This window comes from Anomalospiza imberbis, chromosome 4 (genome assembly GCF_031753505.1).
Source record: "Anomalospiza imberbis isolate Cuckoo-Finch-1a 21T00152 chromosome 4, ASM3175350v1, whole genome shotgun sequence".
Taxonomy (NCBI): Eukaryota; Metazoa; Chordata; class Aves; order Passeriformes; family Viduidae; genus Anomalospiza; species Anomalospiza imberbis.
This window is the reverse complement of record NC_089684.1, coordinates 37,819,309-37,840,624: the sequence shown is the minus strand read 5'-3', so window position 1 is coordinate 37,840,624 and position 21,316 is coordinate 37,819,309. Positions and strand designations below refer to the sequence as shown.

At 39.1% G+C, this 21,316-nt stretch overlaps 1 long non-coding RNA gene across 2 annotated transcripts in view; it reads right to left on the bottom strand.

Annotated features, from left to right (window-relative positions):
• Positions 1-913: 913 nt before the first annotated feature.
• LOC137473408 (uncharacterized) overlaps positions 914-21,316 on the bottom strand; it is a 62,380-nt gene continuing 41,977 nt past the window's right edge. Inside the window, exon 3 of one of the 2 annotated variants that reach the window (XR_010998775.1) lies at positions 914-1,033. This is a non-coding gene — a long non-coding RNA (uncharacterized lncRNA). Of the gene's footprint in view, positions 1,034-5,969; positions 6,777-21,316 lie in introns of those variants that run through there. The other variant, XR_010998774.1, reaches the window with a different exon arrangement.

Genomic DNA, 21,316 nt, shown 5'->3' with positions numbered 1-21,316 from the left:
TCCCCCTGAGGCCGAGGGTCCAACATCTTCTCCTTTTTGGGACTACAGTCCCCCCCATTTCCCCCTGGGGCTGAGGGTCCAAGAACAGAGATCTTCCCTTCTTCTTCTCTGAAGACAGAGGGCCTCTCCACACCCTCTTCATCTCTCCTCTGTTCTCTCCACTCCTCTGTTGGTAGTCACTGAAACAGGTCTCTTGGCCCACCACCACATCCCCCTAAATGCAGTCTCTGTTGCAGGAGAATTTGGTTCAGTTTATGGCTAACAAGAAAAGTCCAGCCACAAGCCACTCCATCATCTCCTCCCAACTCAAAAATTTCCTCTTCCAACATCTCGGATCCCAGACTGTCTCTCTTCTACTTCAAATCAAGGAGGAGTAATATTTTACAAAGCCCTCATTTCTCAGGAAAGGGTTGAAAGTTCAGACTCCCTGGACAGCTGAAATCTCTGCCCAGAAGCCAATTCCCAAGGCCAAGGCTGGGCACCTCCCCCCCACTTCTCCTTCTCCTCCACGCCAGCAAAGTTACAGGTGCCGTCCGGACTCTCTGTCTCTTCCCTCTGTGCGGGGGGACGACAAAGGCATCTCCACTTCTCTCCACCCTTCCGTCCACAGGAGCTGGCTCGGTTCCAGTCCTTCTACCCCTCGGCTCACCTCGACCAGGCCTCATGGCTTCCCCTCCCCCACCCAGCCCCATGGCTGGGCAGGGGAGGTCTGCACAGCACCCTGACCAGAACCAAAGAGAGCGAGCTCCTGGGAGTTCCTGCTTTTAACCCCCTGTGTTCTCAGAGTCGTATCCATACCTTCAGTGGTCACTCCAGGTGCCAATATCCAAACCTGACCACTGATTGGTTTGACCCAACTTCCTGAAAAAAATTCACTTCCATGTCAAACCACGACACCTATAGACCTAAAGTTTTCAATTTCTGAAGTTAGTTGTTCTGGCCATCTAGAATTGAGGGATTCCAAATCCAGCTGGTAGACATGTCGTCTCTGGGAAGAGGCACAAGGACCTTCACCCCATATCTGCATGGCAACCTGCAGGAGCCAGGATAGTGCTTCACTGTTACATCCAACCCCATCAGACATCTTAAAGCAAAGAGTGTTGAGTAATTGCTGCTGTTGATAAAATCAGTAACCATAAATGATCCCAAATTGTTACCATTTCTTTTGTATCTAAACTACAGTACTACAGTAAGTCAATCAATCAATCAATCAATCCCTGGTAATGACTTACTCATACTATGTCAGGCATCCAGACAAATAATTGATGACACTGCTTTGAAAAAAAAATACAGGCCTTACAAAAAGGACAGCAACACAGGGGATGACTCTTCGTTGATTTAAAAATCAGAGTAGAGATTACCTTCACCTTCAGTCCTCAATTTTGACTTTCAGATATATGTTACCATAAGGATCCATACATTTTCCAAATTATTTAACCATGTTTAAAACACCTAACAGTATTTTATGAGACCTCATACATAGCAGTGGGCCAAGTTATGTCTGACTAATGCACATATTGTCCATTTAATAAGAAAAAATCTTTATCATTTACACGTGCATTAAAGTATTCAAAAGTTTTGTCTTTCCAGGTGATAAAAGCTCCTTTTCAGCACTGACATGAAACGTTCTCATTTGTGAGAGGCCAGGACATATATCAGAAGGAGAGCTGTGCTGCAACAGCAAAATGAATGTTAAGTACAAATACAGGTGCCTGCAGCCCAGGTGCACTCGTGGCCTGTAGCTCGCTCATGCAGCAGCACTGCACAGTACCACAAAAGCTGGGTGGTGTCAGCATTGATATCACATCAGAGCACAGAGGTGGAATATGGCTACTCTTCCAACACAAGATTTCAGGAATCCAGCATCCTGGCACAGACCTTTAGAGTAGACAAGAGCTGGAGAAACTCCAGTCTGAGAGGAGCTATTTCAACTCCTTTTCTATTTAAAGCACAGTGTGCTAAGCATTGCTAAACCCTAGAAATGAAGAGTATCCAAATAGCCTGCATTTCCAATTACTTATATTCAGTCAGTCCAAACACATGCCACAGCATTAAATTCCACCCAAGAGTCTGGCTCATCATGCTTCATTCCCTGGAATACGAACTTTGGAACAAGATAATTCTAGGTAAAATGGTAGAAGCCCAAGTGCCCTTAAAATGAAACAAAACTAACCAAAAAAAAAAAAAAAAAAAAAAGGTGAGGGGGAAAGCAACATTCATTTTCTTATGTAAACACTTTTGTATGTGTCTTTAATACATAAATCTGGCAATGCATCCATCTAACAGTCTCTTCTACTATGAAATAAAATACTGACAGGTAATAGATATATCAACAATAGAAGTGAATTTTTTTCACCAAGATGCAATGGTCCTGGATAGGATTGTAAAAGTCTTTTACAGAGTCCTAGAGGTGTGGATTAAGTGGATTAAAAAAAAAAAAAAAAAAAAAAAAAAAAAACAGAAAAGTGAAAGAAAACATCACTTAAAGCAGGAGCTTCCAAACATGATGGGGGTACCACGGCTTTGCCTTTTCTGCCCAAGTGACACTCAGGTGTTTTGCATTTAAAGACAATAAGACAAACCAAAGCAGGCTGCAGTCACCTGGTAAAGGCCTTGAGTATTCTGCTAGATAAATTCTGCATTGCCATGTCCAAGGTAATAACTAATCAGTCCCAGAGCACATCTCTTTCTTCAGGTAAGATCAGGCCTATTATCACATTCAAGTATTCCCAGCCCAGCCCAAACCCAGCTCCTTCTCTTTACAAAATCCTCTCTTCCTCCTTTTAGGCACTGCCCTTTTTTTGCCCCTGTAGTTGTAGTAGAAGAACAAGTGTCAGTGAGATTGCTGGAACTGTATCAAAGTGCAAGTAAAATAAAACAATTACAGGAGTATTTTTACAAGGGAGCAGTTCTTTTATGCAGATCACAAAACAGTTCCACAGTTTTGCTACCATAACTGAGGAAACTGGGTGTTGCAAAGCAAAGGCAGAGCAAAAATGCACTGAGCTAATCATACCATTGAATTTTGTACACAAATCCATAGTCAATTGCAAAGATCACTGAAAAAATAACACCAACAGCCAGCCAGTAAACTGTGGAATTCACCATGCAGGGTGAGGAGGAGACAGTGACTTTGGAACTCCAGAGTCTTTCATAAGATATTGTTTTCCTAATGATTTTTGACATCTCCCTGTTCAGCGCTACCAGACGTTCCAACAATGAGCAAAGAATTAAATTTTATCACCCCAAACATATCCATGGGTGGGCTAATTTTCAACTGATAGCAATAAATAATTTTCATTGCACAGAGTCTTTGTGGGTTCTTTTTCACTGCTGGAGTAGTCATTTGACAAATTAGGAAGTGGAATTGCATACTGATAGGATAAAGGGTCTTGTGGCAGTAGCAGGCAGTCACAAGATGAGTGACAAAAATAATTTAAATTAAGCAGTTCTTGTCTAGCTTGCCCATATATATTTATATTACAGCTGGACTTGAGGTAGAATTCATAAAACTGTCCCTAAAACATGCTGGACAGGGACCCCAGGAGACATATAGGCTGTGTTTGTTGTGAGGCCACAATTGATTTCAACTGCCCTTGGAGATTCATTACTCATCTCTGTTCTCTCACAGTTACTATTCTTCCCAAGAAAGGACAGCAACAAGGAATGATGCTTCATATAGTGCAACAAGTCAGATGCTACTTCAAGAATCTGCTTGCAATTCCAGAATCTATTTTCAACAGATTTCAACTTAAAAAAAAAAAAAAAAAAACAAGTATCGTTCCACTGTGACTAGATTCCACTCCAAGTTACAACAGGCTACAAGGACACAACACCAGCCAGCCAAGAGCTTTGTGCAGTAGAACCCTCCTTCCTAAAGGGAGAAGCTGAAATAAACATGGAATAGCTTCCCAGTGACTTGCTGGGTTTCAAATGCTGCAGAGCTATCTCCTTCTCTATGGCACTAATTGCTGCACATTTAGAAAGAAAAAATCCAAACAAACCTTTATTCTTCAGCTCCCAGAAGGGCACCAAAATATGTAAAGTGCAAATCTACTCCACACACTCAACTTTACTTTATCTTCAAGAAAGATGAAGAGTTAATTGCTTGTGGAAGTTACTGAAACCTACCTACATATTCAGTACCTGAACACATGGGCAGATCTTGAATTCCCTTTGAGGAGAATGAGCTGGAGTGAGAGGTTTTTTGTAATGCAAACTTGAACTGACTTCTTGGCTAGCTTGCAATTCACAACCACATCTAGCTGCTGGTAGGTAATATATATGAGGACACTATTATTACTTCTAGCTAAAGATGACCAAAACATTAAATCAATACTTGCACTTCCCCCTAGAGATCATATCCATATTCCATCCACTTCTTCCATTTCAGCTCTGCAACAAAATTTAACTAAACATAGAAGACGCCAGCCAACAATGGGGAAAATATTTCAACAAGGAAGAGAGATAAATGCAGAACAGTCATCCCTTCTGAAATAAAATATATTTCATGTTTGCATTGATGTTTACATTGAATGCCTTTGCCTTTTACATGCTGTCAGGCACAGTAAAACTGAACAGATGTATATGCAAGAATATAAAGTCATACTGCCTCAGTCCAGGCCAACTTGAACTCTTATGATTTTTTTTCCCTTGGTGTTTTAGTTTTTATCCTATTTATACACATTCTTAGAGTGGGGAGGTGGGGGGGAAGGAGAGGATAAAAGAATTATTTGTCCCTTTGGCTGTCTGGAGGAGATGGATTTTGTTTTTTGTTTGAATCTTCATGCCCTGTGAAAACTTCCCTGTTTCAGAAATACAGCTCCTGCTGAGCTACTAAACCAAGGTGCCTCAAAGGTCACCATCTCCTTACTATTATTTCTTTCTGAATTAAGATGTTTCCTGAAGGATACCAACAAAAGCAATAGAAACAACACCCTGGAAACCATAAGTGAAGCTATTAAGTCAATAAGAGGAGAAGAAAAATGAATTCAACTTATCTGAATTAATTAACATCTGATTTAATTCCAAATTCAAATGCTCTTTAGCCTGAACTCAAATTGAACCTATAGCAAAATTCTTTGAAAAGAATATGTAGGTATTTTACAAAATACTCAACACTGTTCATAGAAATCTACTCTGCTTATATCAATACATATAGCTACATATTAGACTGACAAGAAATCTCAGATTAAAAAAAAAAAAGAAAACAACAACAAAAACTAACCAAGCAAAAAACCAAAACACTGATAGCCAGGACTGACTTTGTATTTCCAAGTTTTTGTTTTCCTCTTTATGCGTCATTGAGATTTCTTTCCAATGATGAGTAACTGGAATTACAATAGTTCACATTCGTTTCCTGTGCAAGCAGAATTCTTAGCAAATATTTAAAAAAACACCAAAAAGAATTCATGGAAGGCCCAAGCCTGGCATAAAATCAATCTGCAACATACCATCTGGTAAATAGGATTTTTTCTTTTCTTTACCTTTGCTACAAAAGATGAGTGAGGTGTAGGAATTTGCTGGGTTTTTTCTACCTTTGGTTTGTGTTTCTGGTATTTGGTTTGTTGTTTTTTCCCAAAATGTGTGCAAACAGAGAGTCCCTTTAGTTGCAGTAGATTACTCTGTTGTTTCTTTACGTCTTCCAGATTTCCCAATGGTTTTTCTCTTTTATTCTGTGGTGTGGACATGACAGCATTACCTATTTGTCATGGAGGGTATCCAACCCAGCCCTGTGACTCTTCCCTTTCATCGGGGACCCTTTGCTGTTCTCTACATCCCTCCATCCTTTGGAAGCACAAAAGAGCCAGGGCAATGTAAGGCCTGTAAGGGTCACTATCAGCCACTCAACCACCTTTTTATGGAATGATGGGGAAACAACATTGGGTATGTGTCAGCTTTAATTTGTATTTGTCATGATATTATACTATAATACAATTCATCATAGGCTACGAGTTTCTGCTTTACGTGATAATTTTTGGAATAACTTTCTTAGTTGCTGTTTTTCCTCACCTATAATTAATGAGCAGAAACAAGCTGCAATTTCCTCCCCTCATGTCTGTTCTAAGTCATTCCCTCGGTGGATGTTTTACTTGCAGAAGATTGGGACTCAACTTTCCACATAATTTTTTGTGGACGAAAAACAAATTCCGAGGAAACAAGGACAAGTTTCTCTATAATGGGTTACTAGAGGCCAGCTACGAGTTTACATTTTTTTTTTCCAAATATTTCTAAAAGCTGTGTAAAAAATAAAGAGGCATCCTCTTGTATATTGTGACTTCTAGCACAACCAGCAGTATTTTACCGTAAGGGCCAAAAAATATAACTCATAGGTATTAAATTTCCAAAGAGACATTTTTTAAAAATTAGGATATTGCCCTCTGTCATTCTGTTCTAATGTAGGTCACCATTCCAATTCCCTCACCAACTTTAATTCCACATGGAATGCACTCCCATCCTTAAATTATTGCACGTACAGATATAGCAACTGATCTTAGGTCAAAAAAACCCACAACACTTCCTTACGCAATGCAATCCTCCTCTTTACCAAACAAAATCTGCATAGAGTTTTTCCAGGGAAGCATGCACTTATGTGCATATATTTCTTTTAAATACATAATAAAAGACAAATATGAATATTTTTGGAAAGGCCACTGTGTTATCATGTATGTCCATTTCAAGTTAAGTCTCTCCGCGCGTTTTCAGTGCCTCACGCTGCACACTTTTTCCATTCTGTTCCCTTCAATGCTCTTGGAAACAATTGAAGTCAAAACATCCTGGAAGAAGAGTTCAGGTTTTTACACCCCTGGTTTCAATTATTTTTAAATCTGACACACAAACACAGCTTTTTAAGATATGTAAGCAGAGTGCCAAATAAGGATCTTTTGATTTTTTTGAAATACATGTGGTTGAAATCTGAGACATGCCTGCTGCCAAGCCACAGTATTTGGAATCAAGTACTGGCACAAGAAAATAAGCCATTGTTCAGAGTATAATTTTAAGAGGAACTATCCTGCAAAAAGGAAAACTTAAATTCCCATAGTTTAGCTCATAGTTATGAGACAATCCCATAATTCTTTGTTAAACACTTGAAAGTCGAAATATAGGTCCTCGCAATGTTTATCCAGGCTCTCAGAAATAATCTTTTGATATAAACTACACTAAAGCCATTAATTATTTCTCCATTATAAAAAGAATCAAAATTACAGGATGGAATAGTCTATCTCATCAATGATTTTCTCATGGCGTGCAGACATTGTCACTTTTATCTAAAGCTGCTTCCATATTTTTGACTGTAGCAGCAAAAATAGTAACAGCTTCTAACTGAGATAAAAGTACTTTGAGACCAATACTGTATCGTCAGGTAAGGCTGAGCAACCTCACATCCCTGATTTTAGAGGCCAAAAGAGCGCATTTTTTAGATGTATAAACATTTTAGCACTTATTTGCAGGTACACTGAGGGAGCTAGAGCTTCAGCCACTCTCAGCTTTGACCAAGCAAAAAAAAAAATTTAAAGAAAAAAAATGTTTCCTATATTAACAAGGGCTCAGAAATTCATTTTATTACAACTCTTCCTAGAATCATAGATGAGCACGATGAGAGGCATGGACAAATCAAGTATAGAGAGAGAAGCTGGTATTTAGCTTTTGTGAGGGCTAAGGAGGCATAGAAAGCACACAGCTATGTACCATGGATATTCACATACAAAATGAATGAGGTTGACAATTAAACTGAGAAGAGAAGACTGACCTCCTGAAGATAAAACTGAGTCATTGATTATAATCTCAGGTAGTGAAACAAAGGAAAAAAATTTAAAATATTATTTTTTCAGTTAATTGAACAAAAATGTACAGTAGATTTCTTTATTCTAACAAAAGAACTAAAATAGTACATGGAAAAAAGCATTAAACAACCAACCTAGTAACATCTCCACTAGCCCAGGATTTTAACTATGAATGTCCTCCTTCCAGTGCTTGATGCCAGAGTAACACACCAAGTCACAATGTTTAAATTGGATTTAGAGGGAAAAAAAATATTAGCCTATCTCAATGCTCACCATCTCAGTGCTTTGTGAGCACACTTACTAGCTCAATATTTCCCACCAGTTTGCCACTCAGCTTTCACTACAAAGTCAGAGCCAAGTTAGACCCAAAATCTACCTTTGACAAGAGCATCATTTTTAGGAATCCTTCCTATTTTATTTTTCTTAGAGAAGAGTAACAGCATCACTGATTTTTAAGGTGTGTACATTAACATGTCTGCTCAAACCAAAGAAATCCTCAAGTATCTTAAGTCGCCTCCTGGAAGTTTGCCACAGTTTGGGTACCTACTCTAGAAACTTTAGGATACTGATCACTTAATGAATCACGGGAGAGTTAATGAGTCATGGAATTAGGATGAAGTGTGTGAAGTGTCTGTGTGCCAGCCTGCACAAGCAGAGCAGCCCCTCTGCTCAGGCTGTAAAGCACGTGCAAGTACAGAAAAACATCGCTCAGTATGAGAGTACTCAGTATCAGGCCACACCTGCACCATTGACTTTTCAGTCCAAGCTTGTTGTCTGCTTTGAAGACCTAACTTTAACCAAGTCTGGGAGGAAGATAAAAGAGGTTTATAAAAGAAAGATAAAACATATTTTGAGTTTGCCTTACAGTCAGGGCACTGGTTTTAGTGTACACACAGCACATCCTAACTCAAGTGTGATGTCTCCCATGGCTGAGCCTTTGCTGGAGCAGGCTCTCTGTTTCTGACCATACTCTGCTTTTGTATGCACAGAAGGAAACTTTATCTTGTATATGAAAACTGCAATATGTATTTCTTTTCCTCTTAAGCCTGCTTGTTGTTAGTTTGGGTTTTTTCCCAGAGAAACACCAACTTACTCCTCCCTGTCCATGGCACAGATTGATTTTACTTTGCTTCACAATCTGTCTTAAGTCATTCACATAACTGGAAACTGTTCCCATGTTTATGCTGACCTTGAGAGGTTTTCCTCAGATTGCTTTGTTTCATAAATAATTGACTCTTCCTTTTTGTGTTCATCTTTTGTTTGGGTTAGCTCTCAGTATGCAATATGTCATATTCAGAGTGATGCAGTGTCAGTATGTACTGACAGGGTGTGGAAAGAGCCCACCTCAGATCATCACTAGCAAAGTGGAGGGGGATGTTATGCCCATGCATGCATGTCTGCGTCTGCCTGCACCAAAAATGAGTTAATCTTAGGGTGATGCCTATCATCTGGCTTCTAGGCTTTGTTGTGCCAATACTCTGAAATAAGCTCAACCAAAATATTTTCTTTTGAAATAGAAGCATTAATGAATGATAGCAGAAGAAGCATTAATGCATGATAGATATATTTGGAAATTATTTATCACTCATTAAACATTCTCTAAATAGAAATTATGCAAAACAGACTACATGAACTGCCTACAAACTGACTTCCTCTGAAGTACCAAGAAATCTCATGACAGTTTCAGAGCAAGCAACACTTAAGAAGCAGTAAATAAAAAGGTACAAGGCTTCTGCTGTGTTCAAGCAGAACCTTCAGACATGTATCTGTTCCGAATTTCCTTCATCCAGGCACTCTGCTTATCTTCACCCATTGCCCCTGCTCAGTCTTTTAACTAGAAGGTTTTCTTTCAACACATGGTAGATGGAGCAACCAAATAAAGTACATCTGGGAAAGCCAACAGGGACACCAACATGAGCCTTGGGCAGCTGGGCCAGGAGAGTTTGGGAATGAATAGAAAGGTACCAATACAAATAGCTGATGACTGCTTCCACCATTCTTCAAGCACAGTACTGAAAACCCTAAGGCCGACCCTGCATCATTTGGAGGCCTTCAATTACCATCCTTTAATTAGCAGCCTCATTACATTCTCTTCAATGTGTAACATAACATTTCTGGGCAGTCAATATGCCAGCAGTATGAAGCTGCTATGCAGGCATCTGACACTGCTCAAAATGAAAAGTGATCTCTTCAACAGGTGCACTTTCCATAAATGTAGCTTTTGTTTATTGACTCCATTTTATTATTAGAAACATGCAGGCTTAGGTCAATTTGGGTTGTCTTCTTCAATTAAAGAAAATGTCAATCATGCTGCAAAAGAAGCAGGTGGATCTGAGCTTAATTTGCCCTCACAGAGTCCATCTTGACACAGCACTTCTACGGCCTGGAGCAAATATCCCACTTCTCAGTGTATTGTTATTGGAAAAGATAGAAATTTTATTGAAGACTTCTAAAAGAATTGAATTCTCATAACAGCTGAGCTCCACTGTATAAGCAAGGAGAAATGATGTTCCTAGCAAGATTCCCATGAAAAATCTGGAAATCTGTTTCCATTTCAGGTATAATCACGATGGTGTTCACAAACTGGATTTCTGGAGTTAAATTTATTAGCATCAGTATGATTAAACACAAAACTGAACTAGGTTCTGGCTACAAACTCTATGACCACTGGCCAAATAGAGTAATATTTAACATCTTAATAATAGAAAATTAAATTTTAAAAGTCAGCTGGCAAAAAAAAAAAAATTCAAGACATAGTAGTATGTAATCAGAAACCAAGGTATTCCTTGAGGTACGGTTCTTTTTACTGAAACTGTTGTACTTTTTTAGCAACACTTAAACCATCACCCACAGACTCACGGGACACAGTGCAATCAAACCGAGACCTGACGTGCTCAATTTTTCCAGTTTGTGCTGCTAATAAATGCATTTACAGAATAATGCTTTCCATCTCTTCACTGAAATGTTTTCCATGTGGTAAGAACGTTCAGGTCTGCATCTGATCCTTGCATGCCATAATACAAGGCAAGTTTAAAATTAATAAGGCCATTCTGTGGATTAAAAATTCAAGGATGACTTGTCAGTTCTGTTGACAAAGGATTTGTGGTTTCCTACAGAAATACATATCCATTCCTTGCTTGACATGCAGCTAGATTCCAGTGATATGTACCTCTCCTAGTACTTATTCTGTTCTTTTCCTTTACCCGAGGCCATCTTCCTCACATAATTTTGTTAGATTTAATCATCATTACTAGAATCAGATCAAATATATGTCAGCTCAATAAGGGCTGGCTACGTAGCTCTGTCTAGTAATACTACATGCTTCCTAATAGCACACAGGGAATACCATCATTCCCACATTATGGATCAGGAAACAGGGACCACGGGTCCTACATGAAGCCTCCAGCGTCACCAAGTGTGTTGGTGGCAAAGCTGGAAAGAGAACTTGTCTCTCAAACATTCAAGGGAGTGAATGAGGGAAACAGTTTGCCAAGCCTCCCACACACACATAAATGGAAGTTTGCTGTTGATCTGTTCAGTTCTTTGGCACTGCAAATACTTGCAAATTTACAGCTACAGCCATAACTTCATTAAGCAAAACATCTTACAAGTATGACAATTTCTTTATAAGGAAACCTACTCTCCCAGTAATCTGACCCGCTGTCCTGACACCAGTGATGTAATCCAGGGCAGAGGCTCCAAGGAGCATCTGGTAAAACGTGATGATTCAGTGGAATTTTGTAAAACAAGAGCTGGAAGGGCGAAACATCCTTGAAGGAATTCCACTGAAGCTTGAAAGGGAAGACAGTACAATGATGCCAACAAGATTACTTTAGGGATTAATCTGGCCTGAGATCAGCTTCACCTGCCCCTCTAGCTACTCCACTTAAATCCATGAACTGGCTAGAGAGAACCATTCCTCTTGAATTAGACCAGGCTCCCTGACTTCAAGGTTTCACTCATCCCTGCTCCTGACAACTTCATTTCAATTCCCATGACTGTCTGGCTGAGCATCACCTTGGCTCCCCTCCCTTTTGTTGCTGTCTCGTGCAGCTACAGCTTTGTAGTCACAGGCCAGAAGCCACCTGCACAAACCTAAGGGGACAGCTGCTCCCTCTTGGTGCACAGCCTTCTCTTCCCATGCAGAGGTTGCATGAATGAGCTTAGTGGTGACCCATCACACCACCTCAGCCCTCCTCAGGGAAGCCTCTACACGAAACTACACAAGATCCTCCCAGTGCTTTTCACTCACATCTCTTCTGGACTTTACTGCAGGGAGAAATACCAAAATTATCTGAAATTCTTTCCACTGAAACATCTCTGTAGTTAAAAAAAAAAAAATAAGTACAACATGGAATTTACTGAGCATTTTCACAGTCTTTGCATGTCTTGGTCAAAAAAAAAAAAACACTCAAAGTTTTGCAGTGAGCTTCACTCTTGGGGCACAGCTGGGGGGGGATGTTGGATTGATTTTTTTAGTTCCTAAAAAATCATGTTTATGCAACCATAATTAGGTTCCTTTGTCTGTGGTTTTGTTTGGGAGTGTTTTGCTTTTTGGTTTTTGTCTTTTTTAAGGGAAAACACAAACTTTATAGGAATTAAGGAGAAGATTCCAACCTAGCTCTAATAAAAGACACTGATTCCTTCTTCAGCCCCCGACTGTAGCCCTCCCCTGCCAGCACTGGGTAGACTGCTTGCTTGGAAGCCAGAAAATAATAAAAAAGCCATAAAAATAGTGAGCTAAAATTTTCCCAATAAAATCTCCAGATAAAAGAGTACAAAAGTCATTCAATGAAACAGTACAAATTTAGAATAACTGGTACCCCAGACACTTGACAGAGCATGAGAAATGATGTCCTGTTGTTGTTATTGTTTGGGGTTAAGACCATTTTTATTTCTTCACTGCGTGACCCAAAAGAGACTGAACAGATATTTTGGAGGGATAATGAGATTAAAAAAAGATCATGTAAAATTGATATTTTGAGCTCCCAGTTCTAAAATACGCTGCACTTATGGCTTCAGACAAAACCCTCAGAATTCCTTGCAATGAATCTACAGACAACCTGAAAATATTAATCCAACAAGAGTTACCTTCCCTTTTCCCTAGATGACTTGAAACAATTATCAGGCTTGGTAAAAGGCTGTGCCAATGAAAATTCACAGAACTCTAGTGCTGTTGTATGGGAACCAAATTATGTTCAAAACCTGGACTATCTCGTTATTCAAGCATATTACTGACCTGCCAGTCAACATTATCCAATCTCACATCCATGAAGCATCAAGGGAAATTAAAAGGAAGACTCCTCCCATTCCTGGGTAGCGCTCCTTAAAACTCTTAATTCATTAAGAGATAATAAAAATGGATCTTCTTCTGGAGACCTTGTTTCGCCAGAGTTCCCTGTCAGGCACAGACACTTGTGCATTTGCACACATATATTCCACAAGACAAGCAGCAATTACAGCAATTCCCAGCTTGGAAACTAAATGGAGAAACATTCAGACTATTTTTAGAAATGTTTAGTGCAAATTTAACAGCTGCAAACAAACAGAGAGGCAGCAACTTACAAGCAGCCTTCTGGAGACCACAGTTGGGAACCCCTGCACCATGAGATCCTATCCAGTGCACACATCCCCCAGCTGGGCTCATCCTCAGAGACCACACTCTCACTGTAGGAGCAGCACAGACAGGTGAATAAAAATAATACAACATACTGCAATGGAAGAGACAGACCTCGAGCTGGGCAGAAACACACCAAGATGACTGAAGAAACTCCATGCAAAGAGCAGGCACATAGACTGGTGTGCTCTGTGCCTACCTGCTGCAGTAACTCCTCTTTTCCCCTTTCCCACCCCAGTGTGCCCCCTGAAACACAGCCAGTGACTTCTCCAAGCTCCCATCTGGATGCTGGGCCAGGAAACAACAAATGTCTGGCTGCTACCAAGGTGCACTGCAATCCCAGCAAGTATTTGTGTTTCAATAGACCAGAAGAAGTACACAGAGAAAAGACAGCTACAGAGCTCCACAGCAGCTTTTGTGCCAGGACAAAAAGGACGCTCTCTCAGATGGATTTTTTCACCTTTGCCCAGATGTTGGCTTCTGCAACACCAGTAAGAGCTTTTTGTCTCTGACCTCCATCCTTAATTTTTAACATGTCTTGATAAAATTATTTTGGGAAAATTACTACATGAGCAGACACAGCATAACCACACCAAAATCATTTCCTAGGAAACATGGCTAAGCCCAAGGAAATTTCAAAGGAAAAGAGGGAAGCATAAAACCTCAAAACAGGTAGAAGTAAAACACTATGAAGAAAGAGAGAGAATATTTATCTGCAATCAGCAATCTCTCAAGAGGCTGCCAAAGGAAGTGGCTTATCCTGTGCACTACACTGTTTTTATAAGGAAAACAATTAAAATGCTTTTTACCCAAGAAGTAAGTTCATGAGCAAGACCCGCAAGAAGATGGATCCTAAAGTAAAGCATCAATTTGGAAAACCACAATTCACATAAATTTAAAGTTCAAGAATCACAAGGAAGTATCCAACTGATCAATATTTACCCCCATGGAAGGAGAAAATGTACATGCATGGGGACTAAGAGCCATTCCTGGCATTACTCTCCTGGCTTTTCTCAGAGAGCCACTACAGAGAATAGGAAAAAAAAAATTTTCTTTAAAAGTCTTTTTTAAAAATCAGAGAAAAAAACCTCTGTGATCAAGAAGAACTAAACTCTCCTGGTACAAACTAGGAAACTTCCAGTGAAAGGAACTGCTTTCTTTTTTGCTGGCAGAAACATGTGCCAGTTGAACTGGCAGAAGCTGAAGCAGCCCATCACAGCAAACAACAGAAAGAATACTACAATAAGAGAAAAATAATTTACTTTTAAAAATATTAAAAGAAAATTCAGTATTACTCTGGGGTTATGCATGTTTAGTTTTAAAAATAAATGCAAACATTTGCTTTTTTTCCACTAAAAATATGTATTTTTCCTTTAGTATCTGAGCGACAATGTGTTCTGCTATTGTACGACACATAAAATTCCACTCATTCAGTGTCCTGCACTGAAAACCTTAGGTCCACTGCTTATTTTCATAGCTCTATTTCCATTTATGAGGAGGGTCAGAAAGGCTTTTTGCAGTAAAGCACTGTGCTAGTGATGTGGCCAAGCTTCAAGTTCTGAGCAAAATTGCAAATTTAGGCGTTATCAGTGCAAGCTTAAGTCCCTCTACTTGCTATCACAAATCAAACCATGAGCTGTATGAAGCAGTTAATGAAGGGAGACATCACACCTACACCACGTTATTTGTTGGTTTTATTCCAGGGAAGACATGTTTCCTAAAATTGTAGCAGATACTGATAAATACAGAAGTAGCTCCTAGAGCACCACTCAAAAGCATTTTTTTTGTGTTACACAATTTTCATTCTCTTCTCTCAGCAACCCAGGCCCAAACTGGTTACCTAGAGGCAAGAAAATAGACATCTGTGAAATGGGTTCAAGATTTTTATTTCCTGGGCCAGAAACACCACAACTGATGTTGCAGATACCACCAGTACCAAAATGAATGACTTCTTGAGCACCACTGCTCTTCCAGAGCTCTTACTAGAGCATTACTTGTGTTCCAAAAAACCCAGTGGTTTGCCATTCCTCCAAATTGCCTGATTGCCTGTTTCGTTCCTAATTATTTTAAAGTACTTTGCACTTTCTTTAACATGACATTTTCTGAATTAGGAATGTTTCAAACCAGATGCTTGGGTTAAGAACATCTGATATTAAAAACATAGCTATATTTTTTTCCTTCAGCACTAGACTGCTCTCTTATGGGAAGCAAGTTTGTATGTATCATCTGGTTGCAGAATGTAGCTTCAGGGCTAGAGCACTGGAAGCATTTAAAAATTATTTTTTGGTCTCTGTGCAAGAAAACCTCAAGAGAATTCCAGGCCTTCGGAACTTGCTGGATGTCAGCAAGAGTTATCAGAATTATGTAAAACAAAAGCCTATTAAAAAAAATCAAATATGTCTGCCTGAATGAAAACACTTTTATAAAAAATCAGTTCTGTAATGTATATTGGTCATCTGTACTGCCCATAAATGCTGCTTCTTTTAGGACAGACACTGAGTAGACTACCTTATTGTCCTACAATATCAAAAAGTGCTTTTTTGGTATTAAATGCAAAATGGTTTTCCCACTATAACATATTTCAATTATTGGCAGTTACACAGGTTTGTGTTTTTTTCCACAGAGTAAACAAAGCAGTTGTGATTCATGTTTGTAAATAGTTGCACATTTAAAAAGTTGTACTTTTAGAGGGCAGCTCAAAGTTCAGAATCACACCCCTTAAATTTATAAGCAATGTAAGCAACAAAACTAATTTTACTAATTAGCCATTAAATCTATCTGCATTCTTGAAGAACAGGGAGATGGAAAAAAGAGACTTCTACATCCCAGAAAATGTTATGTAGCTGGAAATGTCAAGATTATTAGGGAACTAATGGAAGTACCAATAAAAACATTCATAGGCCCCTGTACCATTATGCTAAACTTTAAAATTCAATGTCAAAAGGTCAGTAATTCCTATCTTTTTTGCAGTATTATTGCATTTAACTTAAACCACATTTTCTCACCCGACTGGAAGTAGGGCCAGAGTCCATTCCTATGAGCTGATCACTACAAATCCAGTTTGGAGCTCATGCAGAGCACCTAGGTCTGCTGTTTGCAAAAAGTGTCAGGTCACTCCATAAAAAGAAACAGACTGAAGAGTTCTGGTAACTGCCTGATGCATTAATTTATAAGATTTATGACTTTTATATAAAGGTAGGATTAGCACAATGTATAAAAATTCCAACTGCTGACAGAACTCCTACAAAAGAAAAAAAACCCTAATGTTTTCAATAAATTGGGAAAAAAAACCTTTAACATTCCCCTCACCCTGTGGTGAGTTTTTCTTCCTCCTTGAAAATGCTCCATTATCTTTCGTCACAGCACCTTTACAAGCAAAGGCTGCTCTCTTGTCTATTACATACCTCTACTCTCCTGGGGAAAACCATTCCAGAACTAGGACTTGTAACTAACGTGGTGAGAGTTCAAATGAGAAATGAAAATCATGTTCTGACTTCCCAGCCTTCCACTTACCTGCTGGTCCTCAGTTAGACCCCCATTCTCAGCTGTTTGCACCAAGTACAAAGCAGTTTTTGAAGAAAACCTCAGTAGGAATTCAACCTGGTTTAGTGGAAGGTGTCCCTGTCCATGGAAGGGATTGGAACTAGGTGGTCTTTAAGGTCCCTTCCAACCCAAACCATTCTGTGATTCTGTACTAATGTGGTCTGATTATATAAACACATTACAGATTTAAGTATAAGAAATCACAGAATTTAAGTGTAAGAAATGACAGATTCCAAATATAGTATGTCTCGTTCTCCTACCTACTACTTTTCCGATTATTTTAAGCAGAACTAGGTTCACATTTTCAGACAAAGCCTCAAGGCAGCCACATGCTTAAAGACAAGAACATGGTTGCAGGCTTAAGTGAATGCAGATTTCATAATTCTATGTTTCTCATTAATAAGAGATCTCCCAAAGGTTGTATGACTACACTTTCACTCCAGAAAGAACACTAAGATCCACAGCAACTTCCAATGGCCGTTCAAAGGTCATTCAAATGAATTTACAATGGGCCTGTAACTCTCATTTTGAAATTTATACCATAAAATAATAAAACAGATAATGTTATGAACACTGGGTAAAGTATACATTGAAAACAGTTGAGAGTGAAACAGACTTCCATTGGAATGGCCATTTGTTAAAATTTATTCTCTACAAAGAGACTTATTACCTTGCTGCTATTGCAAAGTCACATTTAATTACACATAGCTTTGACTATCAAATTGCATGTGTAATTGCAATGACACTACTCCAATCTGCAGCACAGCTTATCCAGTCAAGAAAAAAAAAAAACTGCAGTGAACAAAGAACGATTTTCCCTTGCTCCCTACTGCTGTAGCTCAGTCTTCAGATAGAAAAAGCATTGACTTTTTAAGCACTTCTTCAGTTAGGTCTGCCCTGAGCTGACATGGTGGCAAGAAGGGTAGTAGCCCTCAATAGTCTGTCAATGCCACGGCATGCTATTAAAAAAAAAAAAAAAAAAAAAACTCAAAAAAAACCCACAACCCACACAGCATAAAATGGGGTTAACAGAAATGCAAAAGAAATGCAAAAATTCCCTACCTGCAGAAGAGTGCATATACATAACAGAATTTGTTTGCTGAAGGAATTTCACAGATATTTGCAAAATATGAAGGCATGCAAGAGACTTTGGCATTTGTACAAAAGCCACAAAATACAGAGAATTGGTTGAACGTTCATTACAAATTATCTTTGTTCTACTTCACACAGCATAACCAGCACTTTGAATTATGCTAGCAAGAAAACAGATGGCTGCAATGTCCTGGAAAGTTCAATGTGCTCGTGATCACCTTCCGCGATAGTTCAAATTTTGATTTCCATCTCAAGGCTGCTCCTTGCAGACAAGGGCTGAAACCAATGAAATCCTCATGGCCTGAGTAAGCACAGACTCTTTGCCAACAGCTCAGATGAAGAACACCTTGTAGCAGGTCATAACCTCTCAGCACTCTGACCAAATCCCAGTGAAGCTAATTCCCTCCATTCCCAACTCTTTTCCAGACACTTTAAAGCATACATGGCTTACATAACCACATATGAAAATCAAGCAAGGATTCTGGAAAACAGCACTGTCTTTAAGCATAGGCAACTGCCTGTGGATCCAGATTGTTCAAGAAAACCAACTCCTACACCAGCTCATCAGTGTTACTTGGGATCCAAGACTGACAGACTATTTGCCTTCACTAACAAAACTCATTGGAGAACACAAATAAAACTACTTTCATACTAAAGTATCACATTTCTTTCTAAAAACATCTAGAAAGCAGTCTTAGAAGAATAATGGCCTCTAGTCATTCATCACAACCTCAGAAGTTCAACCTCTAAAAATTTTTATACTAGAATTCTCTATTTTTCCCCACTAAAAAAAAAAATTAAAGTCACTGTCAAAAGAGCTCTCATTTATGAAGGACAACGTGGTAATGTTAACTTGGAGAGTGCTGCCTTGCAGAAGTTGGTGAATTACTGCATGACAGACTAATGAATTAGCAGGTTTTTACAGATTTTGAGATACTGTAAAATCAGAGTCCTGAAATCATCACCTCTGTTTAAAACCAGCAAAACTGTCATGCATGAATAAATTTCTCTGTGGAACAGCCAATATGGTGGTGAAAGCAGCTAGCTTTACATTCTCAGTGAGAAATCTTTGCTACCTCACTTAGAATCAGCCTTTTCCACTCCATAAGATTACAGGTCACCAATGTCATTCCAAGTGTTCTTACTCTGCTGCCCTAAAAGCAGTGACACAGTCTGGTTAAAAACATCACAAACCATGACAAAGGGGCCAAGGAAGCAGATAGAGCAAATTCCCTTCTCTTGGCATTCCTATTCTTATAGCAGGGGAATTGGGTTTTTCTAATTATTATTTACAGCAAATTGAAATATGTATTGAACAGCAATCATAGCAAAAGCTGAGCACACTAATGCAAGCAGATGAAAATACAAAAATCTCATCTGCCATCCAGACAGCCAGGATGAGAAAGATCCTTACATGTATTAATCTAGGTTCTAAGGCAATGATGTGCCTAAACTGTGCAAATGTTAGAATACTTGAGCATGAGACACATTTAGAAAAATCTGGCTGGGCAAGTTATCTGAGGCCCTTGTAAGATCTCAAAAATTCCTTTTTTTGATTAGGAAATTTTGCAGGAAATGAAATAAAAATGTATTTTTCTAATAAAGAAAAGAAAAACAAAATATATAATTCAACAGTAATATATACATGCTGTCCTTATATCCTACCAGGACATGAAAATAAGAGCTGTTCTGCTTTCAAAACTTGCTAGCCAGCAATCCATAAATGTATAATATTGAGATGAAAGACAGACTTAAAACCTCAGTGCCACTCATATCAGCCACCCACTCTATTCAAATATTCTGGCAAAGATGTTGCTGCTGCAGGCCTGTTTCTCAGTTTCTCCCTCACTTCTCAAGAGGTCCAAGATCCCTTTCCCAAACCCCTACTTGAAGCATTGTGATCCATCATGAGATGTCAGGTAGCCCTCTCCAAACTGAAGGGCAACCCCTTGGGACAGACCCTAGACTCCCTGGATAAATATCATGGCTACTCTGGAAATCTCATGTCATCACTTCAGCAGTCCTGCTTAATCTAAACACTTGGCCAGGTCCCAAGACTTGTGTCACTGGAGCATAAGACAGGGTTTGCAGACCTGGAAGAGCAGCAATGTGATGGACAAGGTGCTGAAGAACAGGAGCTTAAATCCCCTGTTACAAAATGCAAGGTTCAACAGAAGAGGGTGTTTGTGAGTAGAATATTGAAGGACAGAGTGGAATTCTACTCACAATAAAGGTGATGGACGGGATTTCCTAAGGGTTATATAAACACACACAAAAATCATCAATCTCTACTGCTGCAGCCACTCCCTTAGAGTAACAGCTCTTCCCTCACTTTAGCTGTGCACTAAAATATTGAGAGTTTAGACCAAAGTGGGCATATAGGCAAAAAACAAGTGCCAGGACTCAAATGTGTTCAGTGGACTTCAGCAGGAAAGAAGTAGACACCATGGCACCAAAAATGTTCATACACTAAGACAGAAAACAGGACAGCAAGTTTAAGCCTAGCTAAATTATGGAAGAGTTTCAGTTTGGAAACCACCAACTACCAGATTTTATATTCTAACTTCAGATTAACTTAATAGCATACTGTGTAATTATTATTGGAACTTGGCAAATTCCAGCCAAATCATATTAAACCCTGTACTTACACTTTGGTAACTGACATGCAGTAACAATCCTGTGTTTAAGTATTAGAAAGTTTCGATCCAGTTACTCTACTCCTGTGTTGTTTCAATGACAAACTTATAGCATCACAGACTATTCTGAGTTGAAAGGATCATGAGAATGATCAGAGATCAGCTCCTGGCCCAAGCATTCAGGTGGTAATTCATTTCTCTCATTTATACTTTGCACAACCCACAACACAGAAAGTGATGTAGCTTAAGGTGTTACATGAACTCATCAAACAGTGGAAAGAAAAACCAAATTAATATACACATTTCTTTCAAACACCATTGACAAGATTAATTGGAACGATGGGTCTGAGATTCTTAAAAAAAAAAAAAATCTGATTATTCCAAAACAGAATCCTTAAAACAGGCCACATGAAAAATGACTTATCGAGCACATTTTGCAGGAAGCGGAGAGAAGTCCTTCCTCCAAAGATGCTTTCATTTAGGAACTTGCTTTGTAAGGCACTCAGAGGTAGTTTCAGCAAGTGCATAAGACTTTGCCTGACTGGGACCTTAAGGAGCAAAATCAGAATGACAAAAATCTACAAATGTACATAAATAAAGCACACTTGGACTTTAGCAATCAAAGTAGCATAAATGTAACAAAG